The 23,310-nt window shown below is 42.2% G+C and overlaps 1 protein-coding gene across 1 annotated transcript in view; it reads left to right on the top strand.

Annotated features, from left to right (window-relative positions):
• The first annotated feature begins 310 nt into the window (after positions 1–310).
• The window catches only part of LOC135504977 (cadherin-11-like), a 77,529-nt gene continuing 54,529 nt past the window's right edge, over positions 311–23,310 (top strand). Inside the window, exon 1 of the mRNA XM_064923963.1 lies at positions 311–760. The gene's annotated coding sequence lies outside the window, so the exon portion shown is untranslated. The remainder of the gene's footprint in view (positions 761–23,310) is intronic.

The raw sequence follows: 23,310 nt of genomic DNA, 5'->3' as shown, positions 1-23,310 counted from the left end.
CTCAACCATTGCAGCATAGGCCGTAGTACAGTGGGCTGTTAAGGTTAGTAGGGGTAATAATGAAGGGAAGCTAACCTGTAATTGGAAGCAAAACTGTTTCGCATTGTAACTATTTCACTTTATTCACCCTGAAAGTTTTTGTTTTCATTTGATGTACATTTATTTTGAAGATGAGTTTTGTCTCCATCTCCCTAGAGTGTCCTCGGTTTCCAGGGAGGGCTTTACTTCCATCCGCCTCTTTTGATTGGACGAAGATTTCTAAACCTAGTGTAACCATTCGTGCTGTTCTCTTGCACTGTTTGGGTCTGGAAACGTGCGACAGATGCGAAACTGCTTCCATCTGGTATCGCAAGGAAGTGGAAAAGGGGGGTGATTCTACTTAGGCGCCCTCGGCAAGACATCCTGCTTGCATTGCTACTAAGATCTGCGAGCTTCATTTCGTTTCACTAGAAAGCTGGAGAGGACGTGCGTTCCTAAACGGCTGCACCGGATTGTTCGTTGGGGATGCTACGGGTTTATTCCTTTTCTCTTGATACCACACTCGCCCTAGGCGTCTAGTTCCACTGTCTTCACAAACGGTCCACTCTATTTCTCTTATCCAGTGGAACTGACTGGAGGAGAGGCGCTTGGACCAGGAGTGATATCGCAAGGACGGGTCGAGTTGGATGTTCATAGCCATAAAGAAGTGGTCATAGTCTGGAGCTGCTAATGGGACAAACAGTGGACTGACAACATTGAGTCTGGTTTCACTCCAAGCAAGGTAAGGGATTTAGCCCATAGTTTTCGTCCTATCCAAGTATTTTAGTACAGTTGTGTTGTGCAATTTCTGGAGTGATTTCAACTGGAAATTGTGATAGTCATGCGATTGGACCGGAATTGCTTTTCCAAATTATAAAGCCTACCCCTCAGATGCGACATTTTTTATACATGTAATACGTAATCTGAGTGGACTGTGTCCATTGTATGTCCAGCACTTTAAATGCAGTAAATTGGGGTTATTTTGGGGGGTATTTTGATTCTCATCAGGACTGTAAACAAAGCCTATATCGAATTATCTCGTGTCGTTCACTTTTTCATACATCCTCCGTTTCTAATCGGTAACCTGTCGGTCCAATGACACATGGACTATTCACGGCTAGTTTGACACGGGTAGGCTGTACTACATATTTGCGCCCCACCAATCCATTTTCAAGTTTTTGTGACGAATAGCATACACGGTAACTTTCTCTGGAAGTGTAGGGTATACGGACATACATTTCCTATCAAGAGTTTGTAGTTAAATAGCTAATTGACCTGAATTGGATGGATGGCCAAATATAATTTATATTCTATTTATTTTAATGCTGGACGATATTACACTTTCTCTCCTGCCTCCATTCATAATACGTTTTTTTCGTAATTTATTATATTATATTTTAGTCAGTTTAATTTCTTAAATTGTGTATTTTTTGTATTTATTGCCCTTTGATAGCAGTCGTTTGAATATTTAGTTTAGCCTACTTCTGAGTAACAGTTTTAGTGATAACAGGTTGGTGTATCATTTACAGCTGAATACAAACGGAATGGGGCAAAAACAATTTCCCCTTGTTGCGTCTCTAACCAAGGCGATATAGCCTTGTGCACATTTTCTGCTCAACTACTCAGCAATTCATGTGAAATGTGAATTTCAGAATTCACAGGCATTGTAAAATGTTTTCAATATGTTTTATTCATAGGGAGAAGGTAGCCTAAAGAAATCAGCGTTTGTAGCTGGTCCATTGCATCGACTGTATGTATTCACAGAACCCTCAGTATTCACGTCCACAGCTCAAGATTGCTGCTTTCAAGATGAAAATAATCTCCCCTCCACCCGCTCCCCCTCTATATCCCCACCGCACTGTTGCTCAGCGAAATGTATGCTCTGCTTCCCTTCATGTGCTCCTGTAGGAACCATACTAATTTAACGTTCTTCTTATTGAACATGCTTTTACTGATATTATTGATCTGTGTTATGCCCTAACAAGGCATTGAAAAGAAAGAATGCACACCGTAGGGTTTTATAATTGAATTAATTGTACTTCATGGTGGTTTTAACCCTCAAATAAATTCCCAATGCTTAATTTGTTGAAACAATAATGAATTAATTTTAAAAGAAAGTGTAATAATGCTTGATGGTGAAATCTTTTGAGCAGCACAACCAGAAGGGAATGAGTCACATCAGAGGAGGCTTAAGTCCAATCACAACTCTGAGGCATTGGTGTGTGACTTGACTGCTGAAAATAGTTGACATATACATAGATCAAAGAATCGCATAGATTGCTTCATCGCTTATTCTATAGCCTATTTCAAATTCACTAAAACATTTTAAAATCAGTTTTGAAAAAAATAATAATAATCAGAATCATAGTTAGCCTACCTGTTAACTGTACAATTCTCTGAATAATCGGTTTAGTTTCTGACTGACCAGACTTAAATAGTTGAATGACAAAACCGAATGGACCTCGATAACTACAGGTACAGGCAACAGTCTTGAAACCTCCAGAGGAAGAAAATAAATGTTTTCAAGGAATCAATAGAGGGTGCTGTTGTTCTGTGGACAGCTGGCCCGGTTTGCTTACAGTACCTCGGCACGAGTCTCTGAGGGCCACTCAAAAAGATGGAGCGCCACCACCGGTGTTGCCCATGGTCCCAGGGGATGGTGAATTCAATCTAACAGAGGCTCTGGCTAATGCTGTGGCACTTTGTCAGGATTAACATCTTTCAGTGGCTTCTGTTACCTTCGGTGTCACGTTACCACCTTGGAGTTCTGGGGAGGGGAGAAAAATGGGGCACCGGTTTCCTGCTCTGCTCCACGCTGTGCTATTCCAATTCCACATTACTGTGGGTCGATCGAGGAAGAAACTCCATCATTTTCAATGAATAAAGGCATTTGTTATTTTGACTGCCAACTGGAGCTTTTCAATGAGTTATTTTTCTACTTCGGAAAAAAAGGAAGGACTTCAAAGTTTGCCCTTTTTAAAATGTAGACTCCATGCACAGCCATCAGCTAAATGGAAATAAACAGCGCTCAGTTTGCCGACCTTGAGCTGAAAGAAATATTTGAATATTGTCATACATTTTGGCAGTAAAGCACAAAGTCTTGTTTGGCCTTGTCTTTTAGTATGGATTCTAATCATAAGGTAGTCTACAAATTACTTGACTTGACAATATGACAATTTTTAAACACACAGTACCTGGATAATTATTAGTGGATGTCACCTAGACCTTGGACCCCCTGGGGGTGCATGGCAGCCTAATTAAGACGTCAAGTTATCTGAATACGTGACCCCTTTTCTTACCCCTGCTTCCCTGTTAATGTCCAATAGTGTGCTGATATGGGACGTCTGTGTCCCTCCATCAGAAGCTAGTCGGGTGACAGATTGGATTGAATCACATTCCTCATGCCGTGGGACCTAGATTAGGTTACCCCACCATTTCACAATCCAAGACAGAAGATATTCGGTGTCTACTGCTTGGGCTTCTTTACATTCCCTGTGCGTTTATGTCGTTTACATGTCGTTCAGGTCATGTGACAGACATTAAGGTCAGGCGACGTGGCTTTTAGGCAGTCATGATATGCCCACGCCATCTATCGCACAGGCAATGGGACATGAAAGCAAGGTATTACAGCATTGCTGGTTGAACATTATTCTTGGACTTTTTTTAGATGGACATTTACGATGACTTTGAGGATGAATTAAGATAGTAATAGTCAAGTAATAGAATAACCACCAGGTCTCATTTAACGAAGCATTCTGGACAAAGAATAATCTTGAATAGTGTTTATATATATTTCCAGAAACTAATTACAGCATCGATAGTGGATGGACATATTAGAGATTTAATAAACAGTTACAGAATTATGCAGTACTAATATTGCTTGACACTGATGAAAGTAGGACCGTGGCTAAGTCTATTCAAAGCAGTCCTTGTTGTTGCACTCCGCATATTGCTGGGTAAATCGCTATGTGGGCGCACAGAACACTGTCACTTACCCTCAAGAGCATCATTGATAGTGATTTCATGTTCAAGCGATATTAACATGACTTATTTCTACTTATGTACATACTTGTTGTGTTGCTGAATAAGACAATAATAGCACATGTAGGAATGTCCAAGTAAATGACATAAATTACACCTTTGTACAAGAAAAACAGGAGCACTTGGGCTGGTAGACTTGACCCGGAGTGTGTAAAGATGCTTAATACAAGACCAGAACACCATGTTCCTTCCATGCCACCTTTAGTGTACAACATTGTAACCTGAAAGGACTCTTCGTAAGGCCATATCAAGTATTTAGTTTCTATCTTCACCCTTAAGTGCAAGGCTATGTGTGAGTCAATGTCTATTTCAAGGGTGTCAACATGGAGGCCACCTTCTCCTTGGGGTGCCTTTTCATGACATTAACTTGTGTAGAAATATGTTTTGCTTTCTAACATTGTATTTTAATGCAATGCTTCTGATTAACATACCGGAGGAGTCCTAATTAAGCAATATGGCCCGAGGAGGTGTGGTATATGGCCAATATTTCACGGCCAAGTGCTGTTCTTACCCACGACACAATGCGGAGTGCCTGGACACAGCCCTTAGCCGTGGTATATTGGCCATATATCACAAGCCCCGAGGAGCCTTATTGCTATTATAAACTGGTTACCAAATCAAATCACATTTTATTGGTCACATACACATGGTTGGCAGATGTTAATGCGAGTGTAGCGAAATGCTTGTGCTTCTAGTTCTGACTACGCAATCGAACAAATTCACAACAACTACCTTATATACACAAGTACACACACGTAAAGGGATGAATAATAATATGTACAAATAAATATATGGATGAGCAATGGCGTGCGGCATAGGCAAGATGCAGGAAATGGTGTAGAATACTGTATATACATACGAGATGAGTAATGTAGGATATGTACACATTATCACATAAACAAGTGATACCTCTATGTAAACACTATTAAAGTGGCGTCATTTAAAGTGACTACTGATACCTTTATTAAGTCCGTAATTAGATCATTTACTGCTCTAACGTAATTAGAGCAGTACAACTAAACTTTTTGTCATACCAGCCAATCATAATTCAGGGCTCAAACCACCCAGTTTATAATACTCTCTGGAGCTTGTGTATAGAAGGGTAGCTTTGAAAGTGCACGGGAATATGTCACGCCTTATTGCTGGTGATCAACTCTGAAGCTGTGCACAAGCTGTGTGTATGATATGAGCATTAGCATCTATGTGAGTGTGGATATGTGGACACATGCTCAAACTGTGTCCATATGTGTGTCAAAAGCACAAGCTTTAACATTACTGAAGGCCAACTTGCCAAATGCTGCATGTAAGCTTAACTGATTATGGGGTTGATTTAGGTAGGGCCTCATTTACACTACCAGCGTTGCAGTCTGAATTATCCACTCATTAAACCAGGCCTCTCAGGAACATTTTAATGCCTTTATTAACCTTCCTGTTTCCTGTAGGGGACATGTTGGCTGAACTGGATTGGATGTCTGGCAGCAACATGCACAGTCTTTCTCTGATGTACCATTCACACTTTGATCAAATGGCGTATTATCCTATTGCTTTTCTTTAAGCTTGATGCTTGTCATATGATGTTCTAACAAATTCCCCCTCATAACTTCTGTGTCTATCCATTTTTTGGATCATATGCACTTGGGAAAAGGGGGTAAAAGTCACACAAAATGATACAATTCCATAATCGTTTGAGAATGGCAAGTGTTGTACTGTACATTTGCCTTGAGTATCTTTTGTCAACTGGAAGGCTTTTTGTCACAAGAGGGTTTGGCTGAATTTCACCCTGACCTTCGAAAACCTAATGACAGACTTTCCTATTACATTTACATTCTAGTCATTTAGAAGACTCTTTTATCCAGAGCGACTTACGGTTAGTGCATTCTTCTTAATAGACAATGGTGGAGACAGTATCTATCTTTAACATCCTTGGCAGGCTAAGGCTACTAATGTATAACTCTGCAATCAGCTTGTGCTGCACAATATATCTGCATTCTTTCAACATTCTTTGACGCTTCATCTATCTTCCCTCTTTCATGTAAGGACACAATTCATGTGGATTCAGGGCAGGCTCTTTTTTGTGTAAGAATGAGCCTGCTCATGGAGAAACTTTCATGGAATATACAGTGCATTCGGAAAGTATTCAGACCCCTTGACTTTTTCCAAGATTTGTTACGTTACAGCCTTATTCTAAAATGGATTCAATTGATGTTTCCCTCATGAATCTACACACAATACCCCCATAAGGACAAAGCAAAAACAGGTTTTAAGAAATGTTTGAATTATAATAAAAAAAATAAAAAAAAAATGAAATATCACATTTACAAAAGTATTCAGACCCTTATCTCAGCACTTTGTTGAAACATCTTTGGCAGCGATTACAGCCTTGAGTCTTAGGTATGACGCTACAAGGTTGGCACACCTGTGTTTGGGGAGTTTCTCCCATTCTTCTCTACAGATCCTTTCAAAGCTCTGTCAGGTTTGATGGGTAGCGTCGCTGCACAGCAGGCAACATCCACACTGAGCTAAAGGGTAGAGCTGCCGCTTTCAAGGAGCGGGACTCTAACCCGGAAGCTTATAAGAAATCCCACTATGCCCTCCGACGAACCATCAAACAGGCAAAGCATCAATACAGGACTAAGATCGAATCTTACTACACCGGCTCGGATGCACGTCGGATGTGGCAGGGCTCGCAAACTATTACAGACTACAAAGGGTAGTACAGCCGAGAGCTGCCAAGTGACACGAGCCTACCAGACGAGCAAAATTACTTCTATGCTCGCTTCGAGGCAAGTAACACTGAAACATGCATGACAGCATCAGCTGTTCCGGACGACTGCGTGTTCACGCTCTCCGCAGACGATGTGAGTAAGACCTATACACAGGTCAACGTTCACAAGGCCGCAGGGCCAGATGGATTACCAGGACGTGTACTGTGAGTGTGCGCTGACCAACTGGCAAGTGTCTTCACTGACATTTTCAACTTCTCCCTGTCTCAGTCTGTAATACCAACATGTTTCAAGCAGAACACCATAGTCCCTGTGCCCAAGAACACTAAGGTAACCTGCCTAAATGACTACCAACCGGTAGCACTCACGTCTGTAGCCATGAAGTGCTTTGAAAAGCTGGTCATGGCTGACATTATCCCAGAAACCCTAGACCCACTCCAATTTGCATACCGCCCCAACAGATCCACAGATGATGCAATCTCTATTGCACTCCACACCTGGACAAAAAGGAACACCTACGTATGTGAGAATACTATTCATTGACTACAGCTCAGCGTTCCACACCATAGTGCCCTCAAAGCTCATCACTAAGCTAAGGACCCTGGGACTAAACACCCCACTCTGCAACTGGATGCTGGACTTCCTGGCGGGCCGCCCCCAAGGTGGTAAGGGTAGGTAACAACACATCCTCCATGCTGATCCTCAATATGGGGTCCCTTCAGAGGTGTGTGCTCAGTCCCCTCCTGTCCTCCCTGTTCACTCATGACTGCACGGCCAGGCAAGACTCCAAAACCATCATTAAGTGTGCAGATGACACAACAGTAGTAGGCCTGATCACTGACAACGATGAGACAGCCTATAGGGAGGAGGTCAGAGACCTGACCGTATGGTGCAAGTACCACAACCTCTCCCTCAACGTGATCAAGACAAAGGAGATGATTGTGGACTCCAGAAAAATAAGGAACGAGCACACCTCCATTCTCATCGACTGGGCTATAGTAGAGCAGGTTTAGAGCTTCAAGTTCCTTGGTGTTCACATCACCATCAAACTAACATGGTCCAAGCACACCAAGACAGTCGTGAAGAGGGCATAAAAAAACCTATTCCCCCTCAGGAAACTGAAAATATTTGGCATGGGTCCTCAGATCCTTAAAAGGTTCTACAGCTGCACCATCGAGAGCATCCTGACAGGTTTGATAATTGCCTGATATGGAAACTGCTTGGCCTCTGATCGCAAGGCGCTACAGAGGATAGTGCGTATGGCCCAGTACATCACCGGGGCCAAGCTTCCAGGACCTCTATACCAGGCGTTGTCAGAGGAAGGCCCTAAAAATTGTCAAAGACTCCAGCCACCCTAGTCATAGACTGTTCTCTCTGCTACCACATGGCAAGTGGTACCCGGAGCGCCAAGTCTAGGTCCAAGAGGTTTCTAAACAGCTTCTACCCCCAAGCCATAAGACTCCTGAACATCTAATCAAATGGCTCCCCCAGACTATTTGCATTGCCCCCCCCCCCTCCACCCTTACTAATAACTCTGTTATTATCTATGGATAGTCACCTTAATAACTCGACCTACATGTACATATTACCTCAATTACCTTGTCTAACCGGTTCCCCTGTACTGGTACTCCCTGTAAATATACCCTCACTATTGTTATTTTACTGCTGCTCTTTAATTATTTGTTGTTTTATTTCTTTGTTTTTTTGGGGGTATTTCTCTTAAAATTGCATTGTTGGTTAAGGGCTTGTAAGTAAGCATTTCACTGTACGTTCAAGTGACAAACACATTGTGATGTTCAGGTCTACCCAGATATGTTCGATTGGGTTCAAGTCTGTGCTCTGGCTGGACTGCACAAGGACATTCAGAGACTTGTCACGAAGCCACTCTTGCATTGTCTTGGCTGTTTGTTTGGCATTCAGGCCAAGGAGTTCAATCTTGGTTTCATCAGACCAGATATTCTTGTTTCTCTAAAAGTCCTTTAAGTGCCATTTAGCAAACTCCAAGCGGGCTGTCATGTAGGTTTGCACAATTAGGGGAATATTCAGAGGTGGAAACTTTCTATGGGAATTAACGGGAATATATGGGAATTAACGGAATTATATGCAAATTAATTAATTTAAATGTAGACATTTTTTGCATTGGATGTATTTACCATATCATATGGAGACAGAAACCTAAACCTTGACTTAATTGCAAATTATTAAATACTTCCAATAGAAAGAAAACAATTTTTTTTAGTTGAACTGTAATGAAATTAGTTGACTCTTCACATGGGATGATTTCACTGAACAACAAAAGAAAGGGAATATTGAATGATCCCCAATGATCCTTCGCATCTCCCAAAAACGTTTTCAATATACATCTGTAAAATGATAGTCTAGAAACTAAAGCTTCCTCTCAGGCTTCCATGTCTTCTCCCTGGACCTCCTCAATGTCCACCTCTTGAACATCAGACTCCGAGGCTTCATCACTGTCACTTTCCAACTTTGTTGAGGATGGCTTGTTGTCAGGCTCAATTAGCCTCAAATTTGCCATGGATGGCCACCAATTTTTCAACCCTTGTATTGGTCAGCCTGTTGCGTGCCTTGGTATGTGTTCCCAAACAAGGACCAGTTGCACTCTGAGGAGGCTGATGTTGGTGGGATTTGGAGGATGATGGAGGTAACAGGGGAAAGAGCCTCAGATCCACAAAGTCCCTTCCACCAGGTGGCTGATGAGATATGTTGGCATGACTGCCATAGCCCATCTCCATCTCAAAGCCCTTGCTTGGAAGTGAATTTCGCCAGACTGCCAAGAACCTTGGCCTCATCCAGGCCAAGGTGGCGAGACATGGTAGTGATGAAAACATAGGCCTTGTTGATCTCTGCTCAGACAGGATGCTCTTGCCAGCATACTTGGGGTCCAACATGCACACTGCGGCGTGTATGGGCTTCAGGCAGAAGTCTTCACACTTTTTTATGTATTTCAGAACTGCGGTTTCCTCTGCTTGGCGCAACAGTGAAGTGGGCAAGGCAGTACAGATTTCTTCTCTTACATCTGCAAGCAGAGTCTGAACATCAGACAGGATGGCATTGTCTCCCTCAATCCGTGCAATGGCTACTGCTATAGGTTTCAGTAGTTTCAGGCTGCTTACCACTCTCTCCCAAAATACATCATCCAGGAGGATCCTCTTGATGGGGCTGTCCATATTGGCAGACTGTGATATGGCCATTTCTTGGAGAGACTACTTCCCCTCCAGAAGACTGTCAAACATGATGACAACAACACCCCAATGGGTGTGGTGCTCTTATTCTTCTCACTGCTTGGTGAGGTAGAATGCTGCTATAACTTGATGACCCTTCACATACGTAACCATTTCCTTGGCTCTCTTGTAGAGTGTATACATTGTTTTCAGTGCCATGATGTCATTGAGGAGCAGATTCAATGCACGAGCAGCACAGCCAATGGGTGTGATGTGAGGGTAGGACTCCTCCACTTTAGACCAAGCAGCCTTCATGTTCACAGCATTGTCTGTCACCAGTGCAAATACCTTCAGTGGTCCAAGGTCATTGATGACTGCCTTCTGCAGATCATCTGCAATGTAGAGACCGGTGTGTCTGTTGCCCATTGTGTCTGTGCTCTTGTAGAATATTGGTTGAGGGGTGGAGATGTAGTTAAGTGTTCCTTGCCCACAAACATTTGACCACCCATCAGAGATGATTGCAATACAGTCTGCTTTCTCTATGATTTGCTTGACCTTTACTTAAACTCTGTTGACCTATGCGTCCAGCAAATTAGTAGATAAAGCATGTCTGGTTGGAGGGGTGTATGTTGGGTGAAGAACATTCAGAAATATCTTCCAATACACATTGACTGTGAGCATCAGAGGTAAACCAGTTGCATGCACAGCTCAAGCAAGACATTCATCAGCATTTCTCTGACTACATTCCTCCATTGAGTCAAAAAAACTTCTGATTCCAGGAGGAACATGAGCTGTTGCTCTCGATTAGGTGTCTGATTCATGATTTTCACCTCTAATAGAAGTAGAGGGACTTTTGTCAGATGTTGCTTCTTGTGAGCACTGAGGAACTTTATGCACTTGGCCAGATTTTTCTGCATCTTTTTTGCATTCTTCACATATGATTTGGAACAGTATTTGCAAATGCACACAGCTTTTCCTTCTACATTAGCTGCAGTGAAATGTCTCCAAAGATCATATAGTGCCTGTGGCATTTTCCAGTAAAGATGAAAAAAAAGAGTAAAAAAAATTTAAAAAATTAAAAAATCCATGTACAGATAAATAGTTAAGCAGTTAGATTAAACAACTACTTTGTAAGATAAATGTTTTAAAATGAAACATGAATGGTAACAGGTGAATTAACACTCCTCAGTTAGCAGGCTCAAGCAAGCTAAAACCCACATGGAAGCAAAAGCTAATTTGCAGAAATTGTTATCAAGTTAGAAATGATTTAAATGCACTTTGCTGTAGGACTACTATTTACTAGTTAACAAAAAATCATGTATGTCCTATAAAATATATTCACCCCACCCAGTATTGTAATCGAAACTCACCAGAAAGCATGTAGTCCTTGGCTCAGACAGTGTAGTAGTGTGGGCTCAATAGCATCTCATTAGTCTGCAAGATCTTGAGAATCAGCTGGAAGAGTGCACTGCACATGTGATGGACGAATGCGCTGTGTATGCAGAGGGTTGCAATTCCATTGATTTGGGGATAGTTTAACCAAAATATGCCACAAGACCAGAATTGCCTTATGTGTATCCCACAAAAAAGGTTCACTCTTATAAGCTAACTTTTTTGATGATTGTAAGTAAAATTCCCCAAATTCCCAGGCTTAACTTTGCAACTCCACTGTCATGTGTGTTTACTGAGGAGTGGCTTCCATCTGGCCACTCTACCTTATAGGCCTGATTGGTGTAGTGCTGCAGAGATGGTTGTATTTTTGGAAGGTTCTCCCATCTCTGGAAGCTTCTCCCATCTCTGAAACTCTGGAGCTCCATCAGAGTGTCCATCCCCCAATTACTCAGTTTGGGAGGGTGGTCGGGAGGGTGGCCAGCTCTAGGAAGAGTCTTGGTGGTTCTAAACTTCTTACATTTAAGAATGATGGAGGCCACTGTGTTCTCTGGGACCTTCAATACTGCAGAAATGTTTTGGTACCCTTCCCCAGATCTGTGCCTCGACACAATCTTGTCTCGGAGCTCGATGGACAATTCCTTCGACCTCATGGCTTGGTTTTTGCTCTTACATGCACTGTCAACTGTGAGACCCTATATAGACATGTGTGCGCCTTTCCAAATCATGTCCAATCAATTGGATTTACAGTAGGTGGACTCCAATCAAGTTGTAGAAACATCTCAAGGATGATCAATGGAAACAGGATGCACCTGAGCTCAATTTTGAGTCACATAGCAAAGGGGTTGAATACTTCTGTATATAAGGATTATATATATTTTTTTCATGTGCAATAAAATCTAAAAGCCTTTTTCATTATGGGGTATTGTGTGCAGATTGATGAGGATTGTTTTATTTAATCCATTTTAGAATAGGCTGTAACGTAACAAAATGTGGAAAAGGGGAAGGAGTCTGAATACTTTCCGAATGCACTGTATGTACATATCTGTACCACTGCTGAAGTCACTACCACAATGTTTTGTCTTCCAAGAAAAAGACAATAGGCATTGACAATATTCTCTGATATATTATGCTTGCATCCCACCACTAGTCCATGAATAGAAAATGTACGGTATGAATGTATGCAATACGTCCTGTATTTTCAGTTCAAACTTGATTCCTAAATCAATTTTCTCATGGCATAATCGAAAGACACTGCTTTGAGAAGAGCCATGGACAAGCTGACCTTTTAAAATAAAACACAGTCCATAAGGGATTTAGCTTCAATATACTGTATGGTAATATGGCTGAGTTCTCTCCCAGGCCTTAGGATACCTTCTTAGCCCTACTTTCCTTAGAGCAGAGGTGACTAGCATAGCTTTTCCATTTCAAAGATTATAAAAGTGTATATGCAGTTTGTTGGGTACAGTCGGTTTGTTTTTCACTGACAACTGACAGTCACTGCATGGTGCTTTTCTGCACTGTTGCTCCAATTCATTAGCAGACGTGTCGTGCATAATTGTGCTAGGACTTTGCACTTGACATCTAATGCCATTGTACTGTAGGTTAAATAAGCAAGGGCCCCGAGAGGAGCGAGGGAAGGGACAAATAAAGGAGCTAGCTGAACAATGGTGCTTTTGACATTTTTAATAATATACTATTGCACAGAGGATTCCATTCATTCAGCACAGCTATGCAGTATGTCATTACGGTGTTGGTTTACTATGGAAAGGCTGACAGCTAAACGTATACAGAAAACACTGTTGCATTGACCGAAGACCGAAGTATAAATGCCGACCCCTGGTTGAAAACAATCATCTTAAGGATCTCGGAGGTGCACCTTGTAATCAACCTCAACCTCTTACTTTCCTTTTTAGCCTGGTAAGGGGTGGAGGAGGAATTGATTAGCAATGACAGGCTCCATTACACCCACTCTACATCTGCAATAACCCTAATTGTTGGTTGCCCCTACACCAGCCCAGTCAACAACAGAAAGCACCTAAACAGAAAGAGCTCAAAGGGGAAAGCGTTCCTGTTTAAAAGGAACCACGAAGATGGAACACACAGTCACTAACTGTGCAGCCCATCCTCCCCCCGTGCTCTAATGCTAAGATAACATCTTTTTGATTTATAAATCACCCGTAGTCTGCAATCAGAGTGCTAAGAGCACCGGGTTCATTCAGTATTTGCTGGCATATGGTGGCACATTTGCATAATCAGCTAATGCATACTCTAGCTTCCTTCCTTTTATCCTTTGCTGTGCCTATTGGCAGTGTGAGATTCAGGGCAATTAAACTTTGCAGAGATGTGCACTCATCGTTATATGGTCTAATTATAAATCTTGGAGGATTATGAAAGAATGAATGAAACCAAACTGAGAATCACAACCTGCTTGTTGTTCAAATTTTTGTTGATGTGTAGCTATTCGAAAGTTGTGTCTGTAGATATGAAAAGAGACCATGTTAATCATGGATGCATATTCCATCTTTGAATGTGAATCAGTTGCTTCAGCAGCCTGTGAAATTAGCTGAATTTAGCAAAGTAACAGAGAATGGCAGGTGGAAATAACAGTGTTTCACAGTGTCTGGTTCTTTTGCATTCGTTTGTATGTCATTTTGAATGAGATGCTGGCTTATATTTGGAAAAGTCCTCCCATACTGTCTGAAAACACTTTGAAAAGGGTCTTATTTTCACCAACTTTCTGGGCTACTCCATGGGAGGTACTGTAGCTAGGATAAATAATGTGTTTCTCTGGGGAAAGCAGGGTTTTGAGAGTAACATTGGAAACGCAATAGAACGTATGAAATTGGATTGGAAGCTTGATAGATTGAGACTGTAAGAGGCAACACATATTTCAATAGGCCTTTTCATTTTCACTGTCCTTATTTTCTTCATTGTGTCTGTTTATTAGGTACGCCCATTGTACAGGGTCGGACCCCCCTTTGCCTCCAGAACTGGCATTCCACAAGGTGTCTCAAACGTTCCGCAGGGATGTTGGTCCATGCTGACGTGATGGAATCACGCAGTTGCTGCAGATTTAATGGTGGTACATTCATGCTGCAAACAGCCCGTTCCATCTCATCCCGAAGATGCTCTATGGGGTTGAGGTCTGTGTCCTGCGCAGGCCACTCAAGTAAACTGAACTCACTGTCATGTTCCAGGCAATGTTTTTCCACTCCTCAATTGCCCAGTGTTGGTGATCGCATGCCCACTGGAGCCTCTTCTTCTCGTTTTAAAGCTGATAGGAGTGGAACGTGGTGTGGTCGTCAGCTTGCAGTAGTTCATCCGTGACAAGGACCGACGAGTTGTGCATTTCGAGATGCCCTTCTGCACACCACTGTGCTGTTATTTGTCTGTTTGTAGCCCGCTTGCACGATTCTTGCCATTCTACTACGACCTCTCTCATCAACGAGCTGTTTTCGCCCACTGGACTGCCACTGACTGGACGTTTTTAGATTGTCGCACCATTCTCTGTAAATCCTAGACACTGTCTTGCATGAAAAACCCAGGAGGGCGGTTGTTTCTGAGATACTGGATCCTTGCACGCCTGGCACCGGCGATCATACCACTCTCAAAGACATTTCGCTCACTCGTTTTGCCCATTCTAATTTTCAATCGAAGAGTAACTGAATGCCTCAATGCCTGTCTGCCTGCTCTATACTGTATAGCAAGCCACAGCCACGTGACTCACTGTCTGTAGGGGAGATCCATTTTCGTGAATGGGTTGGTGTACCTAATAAACCCTCCGGTGAGTGTATATTGTGGAGGTGCTGCTTGTAATAAAGTGAAGGCCAAAAGCTGTGTCCGGCGTGTTCTCCCCTCAGAGTAGGGACTGTAAATGTCACACTATCTGTAATAAAGGATTGTGAAACTTCTCCCTATTCATCTCAGGCTGCCTGGCCTTTCTTAGTGTTGTCCACCTGCTACCTCACTACCTCTAGCTCTCTGCAAACTTCAGTCAGAATTCTAGAGATTTCTTTATAACTGTTAGTTGAAAACTTTTCTTCTGAGAATAATGCACAGAATAATGTCTTGAGATTATATTGTAGGTAATTGAAAGCAGTTTGGCAATCTTTCAATGGTCTTTGTTTCTTGGGATGAGTTTTACAGCAGGGCAGACATTATTACTTACATGGGTTAAGTGGTTGACATTGTGGGTGGCCCAGGGGTAGGTGTCCTTTAAAGGGATACTTTGGGATTTTGGCCGTCTACTTCCCCAGAGTCAAATAATCTCCGGGATACCATTTTTATTTCTCTGCATCCAGTATGAAGGAAGTTAGAGATACTGTAGTTTTGTGAGCCAATACCAACTAGGATTAGCACAATGACTGGAAGTCTATAGTATCTACTAGCTTACTTGCAGTTACCATAGACTTCCAGTCATTGCACTAGTTAGCAACTTCCTTCACATTGCACACAGAAACATAAAAATGGTTCATCTTACTCTGGGGAAGGACAGAACCAGTCAAGTTTGGACACACCCTTCCATTCAAGTGTTTTTCTTAATTTGTTACTCTTTTCTACATTGTAGAATAATAGTGAAGAAACCAAAACTAGGAAATAACACATATGGAATCATGTAGTAACCAAAAAGTGTTAAAATATATTTTATATTCTTCAAAGTAGCCACCATTTGTCCTGCTGACAGTTTTGGACACTCTTGGCATTCTCTCATCCAGCTTCACCTGGAATGCTTTTCCAACAGTCTTGAAGGAGTTCCCACACATGCTGAGCACTTGTTGGCTGCTTTTCCTTCACTCTTCATCTCAGGCCTCCCCCTCCTCTCAGAGCTCAGCAGCAGCTCTATCAGCCTCTTCTGTTGGTATTATCCCTCATCAGTCTGTTAGCACACCACCAGTCAGCCAGGCTCTCCTCTCAGCACCTTTCACAAATCTTTTTTTTTTAAATACTGAATTAAATGTGTCTGTGTGATGTAGGCCTGTCTTCCTTGGGTAATCCAAGATCACTTTGACCAGGCGTCATCTTATCAGTCACAGCTGAAGGACAGTAATACACAACAGGGCCCTAAGACCTCCATGCTATAACTGAGATATACGTGGTCTTAAAAACTTTGGAAATGTATACTAATACTTTCGATCCTGCCTTCAGACAATTCCTTGGAGCGTGAATAATCAGGTTCTGCTCCCAGTGGTCTCAGTCCTTTGGTCACCCTCTGCCTCAGAAGGGGTCACAATGTCAGCAGAAGGTTACACAAAGGGATCAGCTCTACAAGTTGAAATAAAAGGCTCTATCCAAAGACCCATTAGGAATTGTCTGGAGAATGTAATGTAGTGTTACTGATGTAAAAATAAACTATGATGTAAACCTTGGACTGGCTGCATATGTTCCAAGAGTGAGCATGTATTTCAGAGGAAAGGGAGTTGGTGAGACAAAGGTTTTTGAATTCATCGGAAAGTTACCACACATGTAAAGGGAAGTGCAGTCAGCACATACTGTAGCAGCTGTTAGGGCGTTATACGCCTTAACATACTGGGGTGAACCAAGGAGACCAGATGAACTCATTGTCTGTTGACTCATTGAAAACCTTTTCTTGTGGTCTTTGGCATTCACAGCTTTGTTCCAGCGATCTTCTGAGCTTCAGAATTATCCATGGAACGAAATCTGTCTCATATGAATTATGAAACTAAAATACCCGCCCCCCCGCGGCCTGATTCATGCAGTTTACTTCGTGTGGAAGAAGGATGCAGGCTATGTACTGTGGTATAATTTGGTCTTCGTTTCCATCCTGTATGCATTAAAATTGTATAGGTATACAAATTATTTTCTCCCGTTTCTCATTTTTTATTTTATTTGTCATTATAATAAGGAAATGGAGTATCATTGATTTCATTTGTTTATTTAAATTTGCACATCTAACGTTCTAATTTCCTCCAGGGGAAATTGTATGGGAATGAATAGGGAAGGGGGAAGAGGCTGTATGCATGTGAATCCCATTGCAATGGAACATCTGGTGGCCCACTCAAATGGTTTCTCTGCTTTTGACGTGCAGATTCTAACCACACAAACCAGTCAAACACAGTGACACACAAAGGCTAGAGGAAAAAACCTTGCCACCACATGTTTTCATACTGATGCTGTGGCACTTTTTGATCAACGTATTTTTCTGCACTCAGTCATGTGGTCTTGAAGACGGTTTTATTTCTTTGTTTAACCATTAAGACCAGCGAATCTGTGAATAATTGATTTAGTTCTGCTTCTAGTAGCTTTGCTAATGGGGAATTATTTGGTCACAAAGGCATACATTTGTAAATGTGGCTGATAAACCTTTGGTGCGAAAAAGGAGTGTTTTGTCTGACACAGGAATTCTCTTGTCCACTGTTTTGGTTGTCAAGTGTTAAAGGGAAGGCAGGATGTGTACCAGGGCCACAATGGCCCTTTCATACAGGCATCTCAGATGCTGGGATATTCAGTCCTGCCTCTTTTCACAGTGCCCTAATCTCTTTATCAGCTCGCAACAATGAAGGTTTGAGGCCCTCCTTCTCTTCTCCTGAGCCAGACCCCTTGATTCAGAACACTGGAAAGGGGACTGGTCAATACTGACTACACTCTTCCCCTGGACAGCAGCACACTCGGGCACTGTCTGAAAGAGTTTGAAGTATGTTGTCACTTTCCATTTGACTCCATGGGTAGTATGGCAGACAATGCTAAAATTGAAAGAGGGAAAAAAGAGAGAAAAGAATTAAATAAAAAGTTTTCCTCTTGCATCTATTATGTATTGTTCGCTTGGGTTGTTTCAAACTGTCAGGGTAGCTTTGCATCAGTGAACCCATTCACCACTCTGGAATTGGCACCTATTAGACCCCACCAGCTCCTTCACTGTGTCTGCAGGGAAGCCATTTTGATTTCTGTCCCAGGGCTGTTTGTCAGTCTCCAATGAGATGGCTTTTCCGTGACTGGAGGCCCCTCTGGGTCATTTCTCATTCTGTGTGTTTGGAAAGTGAATTAAAGTATTTTAGGCCCCACTGATTGGTGTGAGGCCAAGTTTCAGCTAATTTCCTACCTCTGTTAACTCCCTCATATCTACGGATATCTTTATAACTGTTACTTTGAAAAAAATATTCTGAGAATAATTGAAAGTCTTGAGATTATATTGTAGGTAATTGAAAGCAGTTTGGCAATCTTTCCATGGCCTTTGATTCTTGGGATAAGTTTTACAGCAGGGAAGAATTTATTACTACATGGGTTAAGTGGCTGACATTGTGGGTGGCCCAGGGGTAGGTGTCCATTAAAGGGCTACTTTGGGATTTTGGCCGTCAACTTCCCCAGAGTCAGACAAACTCATGGACACCATTTTTATGTCTCTGCATCCAGTATGAAGGAAGTTAGAGGTAGTTTTGCATCCCAATGCTAACTAGCATTAGCACAATGACTGGAAGTCTATGGTATCTAATAGCATGCTTGGTGTTACCATAGACTTCCAGTCATTGCACTAACACTAGTTAGCAACTTCCTTCAAATTGCACGCAGAAATAAAACATGGTGTCCACGAGTTCGTCTTACTTATTCAAGGGTTTTTCTTTATTTTTATTATTTTCTACAATGTATAATAGTAGTGAAGACATCAAAACTATGAAATAGCACACATGGAATCATGTAGTAAGCCCTTTGTCTTGATGACAGCTTTGCATATGCTTTTCCAACAGTCTTGAAGGAGTTCCCACATATGCTGAGCACTTGTTAGCAGATTTTCCTTCACTCTGTGGTCCAACTCATCCCAAACCATCTCAATTTGGTTGAGGTCGGTGATTGTTGAGGCCAGGTCATCTGAATCAACACTCCATCACTCTCCTTCTTGTTCAAATAGCCCTTGTACAGCCTGGAGGTGTGTTGGGTCATTTTCCTGGTGAAAACAAATGACATTCCCACCAAGCACAAACCTGGGATGGCGTATCGCTGCAGAAATCTGTGGTAGCCATGCTGCTTAATTGTGCCTTGAATTCTAAATAAATCACAGATAGTGTCGCCAGCAAAACACCCCACACCATCACACCTCCTCCTCCATGCTTCACAGTGGGAACCACACATGCGTAGATCATCTGTTCACCTACTCTGCGTTTCACCAAGACACGGCGGTTGGAATCAAAAATCTCAAATTTGGACTCATCAGACCAAAGGACAGATTTCAACCGGTCTAATGTCCATTGCTCATGTTTCTTGGCCCAAGCATGTCTCTTCTTCTTATTGGTGTCCTTTAGTAGTGGTTTCTTTGCAGCAATTAAACCATAAAGGCCTGATTCATGCAGTCTCTTTTGAACAGTTGCTGTTGATATGTGTCTGTTACTTGAACTCTGTGAAGCATTTATTTGGCCTGCAATTTCAGAGGCTGTTAACTCTAATGAACTCTGGTTCTGATAGCCAGATTCATTATAGCGCTTGATGGTTTTTGCGACTGCACTTTCAAAGTTCTTGAAATGTTCCGTGACTGACCTTCATGTCTTAAAGTAATGATGGACTGTCATTTCCCTTTGCTTATTTGAGCTGTTCTTGCCATAATATAGTCTTTTACCAAATATGGCCATCTTCTGTATACCACCCCTACCTTGTCACAACACAACTGATTGGCTCAAACGCATTAAGAAGGAAATAAATTCCACAAATGAACTTGTTAGTGTGCCAAGCTGTCATCAAGGCAAAAGGTGGCTACTGTGAAGAATCTCAAATATAACATATATATTGATTTGTTTAACACTTTTTTGGTTACTACATGATTCCATATGTGTTATCTCATATTTGATGTCTTCACTGTTATTCGACAATGTAGAAAATAGAAGAAATAAAGAATAACCCTGGAATGAGTAGGTGTGTCCAAACTTTGACTGGTACTGTAGATAAAGGGCTTCATTGCCAAAATCCTGAAGTATTCCTTCAAGGAAATATATTATTTTCCCATTCTAATTGAGGCAGTTGAGTATGAGCAGCACAACCAGTGGAGGACCAGGTGTGTCATGACCTGCTCAATGGGAACGACTGTGGGCTGAAAGATGTTTGTCACTCCCGCAAGGACATGGGGGCTGTAATCTCCAGCAGGGCTGTCATTAACATGACACTCAGATGGGTGTAGTAAACGAGGGCCTGATCGTAATGGAGGACAGGAGTGGGAGATGGGAAGGCATTTCTCTTGCTGTGCCTTCTACCAGAACACCAGGCCCCATACCATATTAAACCCTGTCACCCCGACACACCCACCAATACACACAAGGGAGCAAACAGGCCCCAGTTTCTATTTTCTATAATGCAAAACGGTAGTATTTTCATGTGCTGCCCAAAATGCTCATTCCTGTTAGTACTTAGCCCTCCTTTCCCAACAATCAAACCATTCACCTTTTAATTACTTTACACTGGGAGGAAACCTACTTTTCTTTTGAAGACCAGATGCATTATTGCAGGCCTGACAGCTGCTTCCATTTGAACTACTCTCCTTAGTTACAGCAGAGCTCTGGTTTATTCAATGGCTTCCTAAGTGATGACTATGCAGTGCACTGTAAACTTAAGACTTCATCTTAGGCCATGTGTAACCTTTATTAAACCAGGCAAGTCAGTTAAGAACAAATTCTTATTTACAATGAGAGAGAGAGCCTACCCCGGCCAAACCCGGACTACGCTGGGTCAATTGTGCGCCGCCCTACGGGACTCCCAATCACGGCCAGATGTGATACAGCCTGAACAGCCTGAATTCGAACTAGGGACTGTAGTGACGCCTCGTGAACTGAAATGCAGTGCCTTAGACCGCTGCGCCACTCAGGAGCCCGAAGAGTGGCTCCTTTGAAGAATCTAAAATCTAAAATATATTTTGATTTGTTTAATACTTTTTTGATTACTACATGATTCCATATGTGTTATTTTGCAGTTTTGAAGTCTTCACTATTAGTCTACAACGTAGAAAATAGTAAAGATAAGGGGAAAAACCCTTGAATGAGTAGGTGTGTCCAAACTTTTGACTGGTACTTAGGTTACAGCGCTTAGATTTCATGGATGAATATTGTATGTTGAAGTGGAACCTAATGATCTGTTTCTGTCTTCTGTCCTTTTTTAAATAGGATAGATTGGCTGTATGGGCCATGATATAGGTCGAATGTGATACTCTGCCTATAATCAGCCTATAACTCCATTCCTATTCTATTCAGAGTTTAGAGACTTCTTATCAAATTGGAAATGAGTTGCGGCTGTGGCGTACTGCATGCTTTTTGCTAAAACAGTACGTGCTAAAACGTATGCGACAATGAGTACATGGAATACAATTTAAGTATATAGCACACTAGTATGGATATTCAGACACAGCCAGTGTCTTCTGTTGTTCCGAGAGAGGTGCAACAGCCTTGGTCTCAGCACATCCACCTGAATAAAGCATGTAAAAAACAATTTGCCAATGCGGCTTTGAAAGAGGGGCCGCTTGCATGCCTCACAGTTAGATTTGTGTTTGGCGGAAACGCTGACGTTTCTTGTACCCTCGTCCTTGGCGCCTTTATCTGCTCCCATCTCCTGCTCAGGGCTTGGCAGGTTGCCGTAGAAATAGCTAAAGGGCACAATTCGATAAAAATGTAAAGGCTCACCTGTTAGGCCCATAAATATGCCAGGTGTATAGTAGCTCATACTGATGGCTATATATTTTTAAATCCATGAAAAATGTGGGTATAAATGATCAGGGGTTATGCTGAGGTGAGCACACAGATTGACTTCCTTTCCCCATTCACAAGCCACTAAACAGCACAGCACTTGGACTACCACTGGCACTTAATATGAGCAATTACATGCCTGACTAGAATTTGAGATCTCAGTTTTGGGGATTTAGTTGAGTCTCTTGGGTGTTTGCATGGGTTGATAAGTGGCCCTGTGATACTGTGTGTGGCTACATTAGGGACTGAAGCTGGAGCTGCACTTGGCAGTAAGAACAGGCAGATGTGGCCATTTATCACCCGCCGTCGCTCTGCAAGCAAAGCAGCACCTGGGGGCCTGTGCAGGAGGGTGAAAGACTGAGGTAAAGGAAGAAAGAGAGATGGGAGGAAGAGGGAGAGACAGAGAGATCGAGGGTCAGACTGGAATGTGCATGTCTGCCGAAGCCATTAGAAAGTGAAGCTGCTCGGCCTCGATTGAGATTTCTGAATGGATTTGCACAGATATGACATTGATACTAAACTGACCTAATTTTTTTCTCCTGCACCTCCCAATCCTGTCTGGCAGGCTATTCACAGGTGTTTTTCAAAAGAGCCATTGTAAAAATGATTATACTCCATCTTACTCTAACTTAGCTGATACATAAGCATACATGCATCCAGTGAGACTTGCTGGGTTCAGTTGGTATCTGGGTTTTGCGAGCCCCTGCTTTGGTAAAGTGTCAAATAAAGTTAACCAGTGCCGCACAACGCCCATTTTCCCCGATGTTAGTGTTCTGAATGTAGCAACCTTAGCTGGTTTGTCCCCCTGACCCACCTTATTCTGAAATGGCTTTTCAATGACAAAGTGGAACTGCAAGAGAAAGGAACTTGACAAAACATATGACATAAACCATTTATAGTGCAGCTCCATCATAGCGCCCAATGTCAAATCAGCCTGAATAGTTCATTTAGAATAAATGTTTTTAATAATAATCGCACATGGTTTAATGGAAACAATAACAGATTATGACTGGCCAGTGGCAGTTCTCGAAGTCTAGGGATTGACTTGAAAAAACTAAGATTGAGGAAAAAAAATAATGGACGGAAAGTTTAGTCACTGTGGGAGTATGGTTGAGACTGGGACTTTCCAGTATTGCTATGTAGACAGGGCTCCACATTGTGTGTGTGTGTGTGTGTGTGTGTGTGTGTGTGTGTGTGTGTGTGTGTGTGTGTGTGTGTCTGTCTGTCTGTCTGTCTGTCTGTCTGTCTGTCTGTCTGTCTGTCTGTCTGTCTGTCTGAGAGCGG

This window comes from Oncorhynchus masou, chromosome 2, assembly GCF_036934945.1.
Source record: "Oncorhynchus masou masou isolate Uvic2021 chromosome 2, UVic_Omas_1.1, whole genome shotgun sequence".
Lineage (NCBI taxonomy): Eukaryota > Metazoa > Chordata > Actinopteri > Salmoniformes > Salmonidae > Oncorhynchus > Oncorhynchus masou.
The sequence above is the reverse complement of the archived record's forward strand: the minus strand, read 5'-3'. Positions and strand labels throughout refer to the sequence as shown.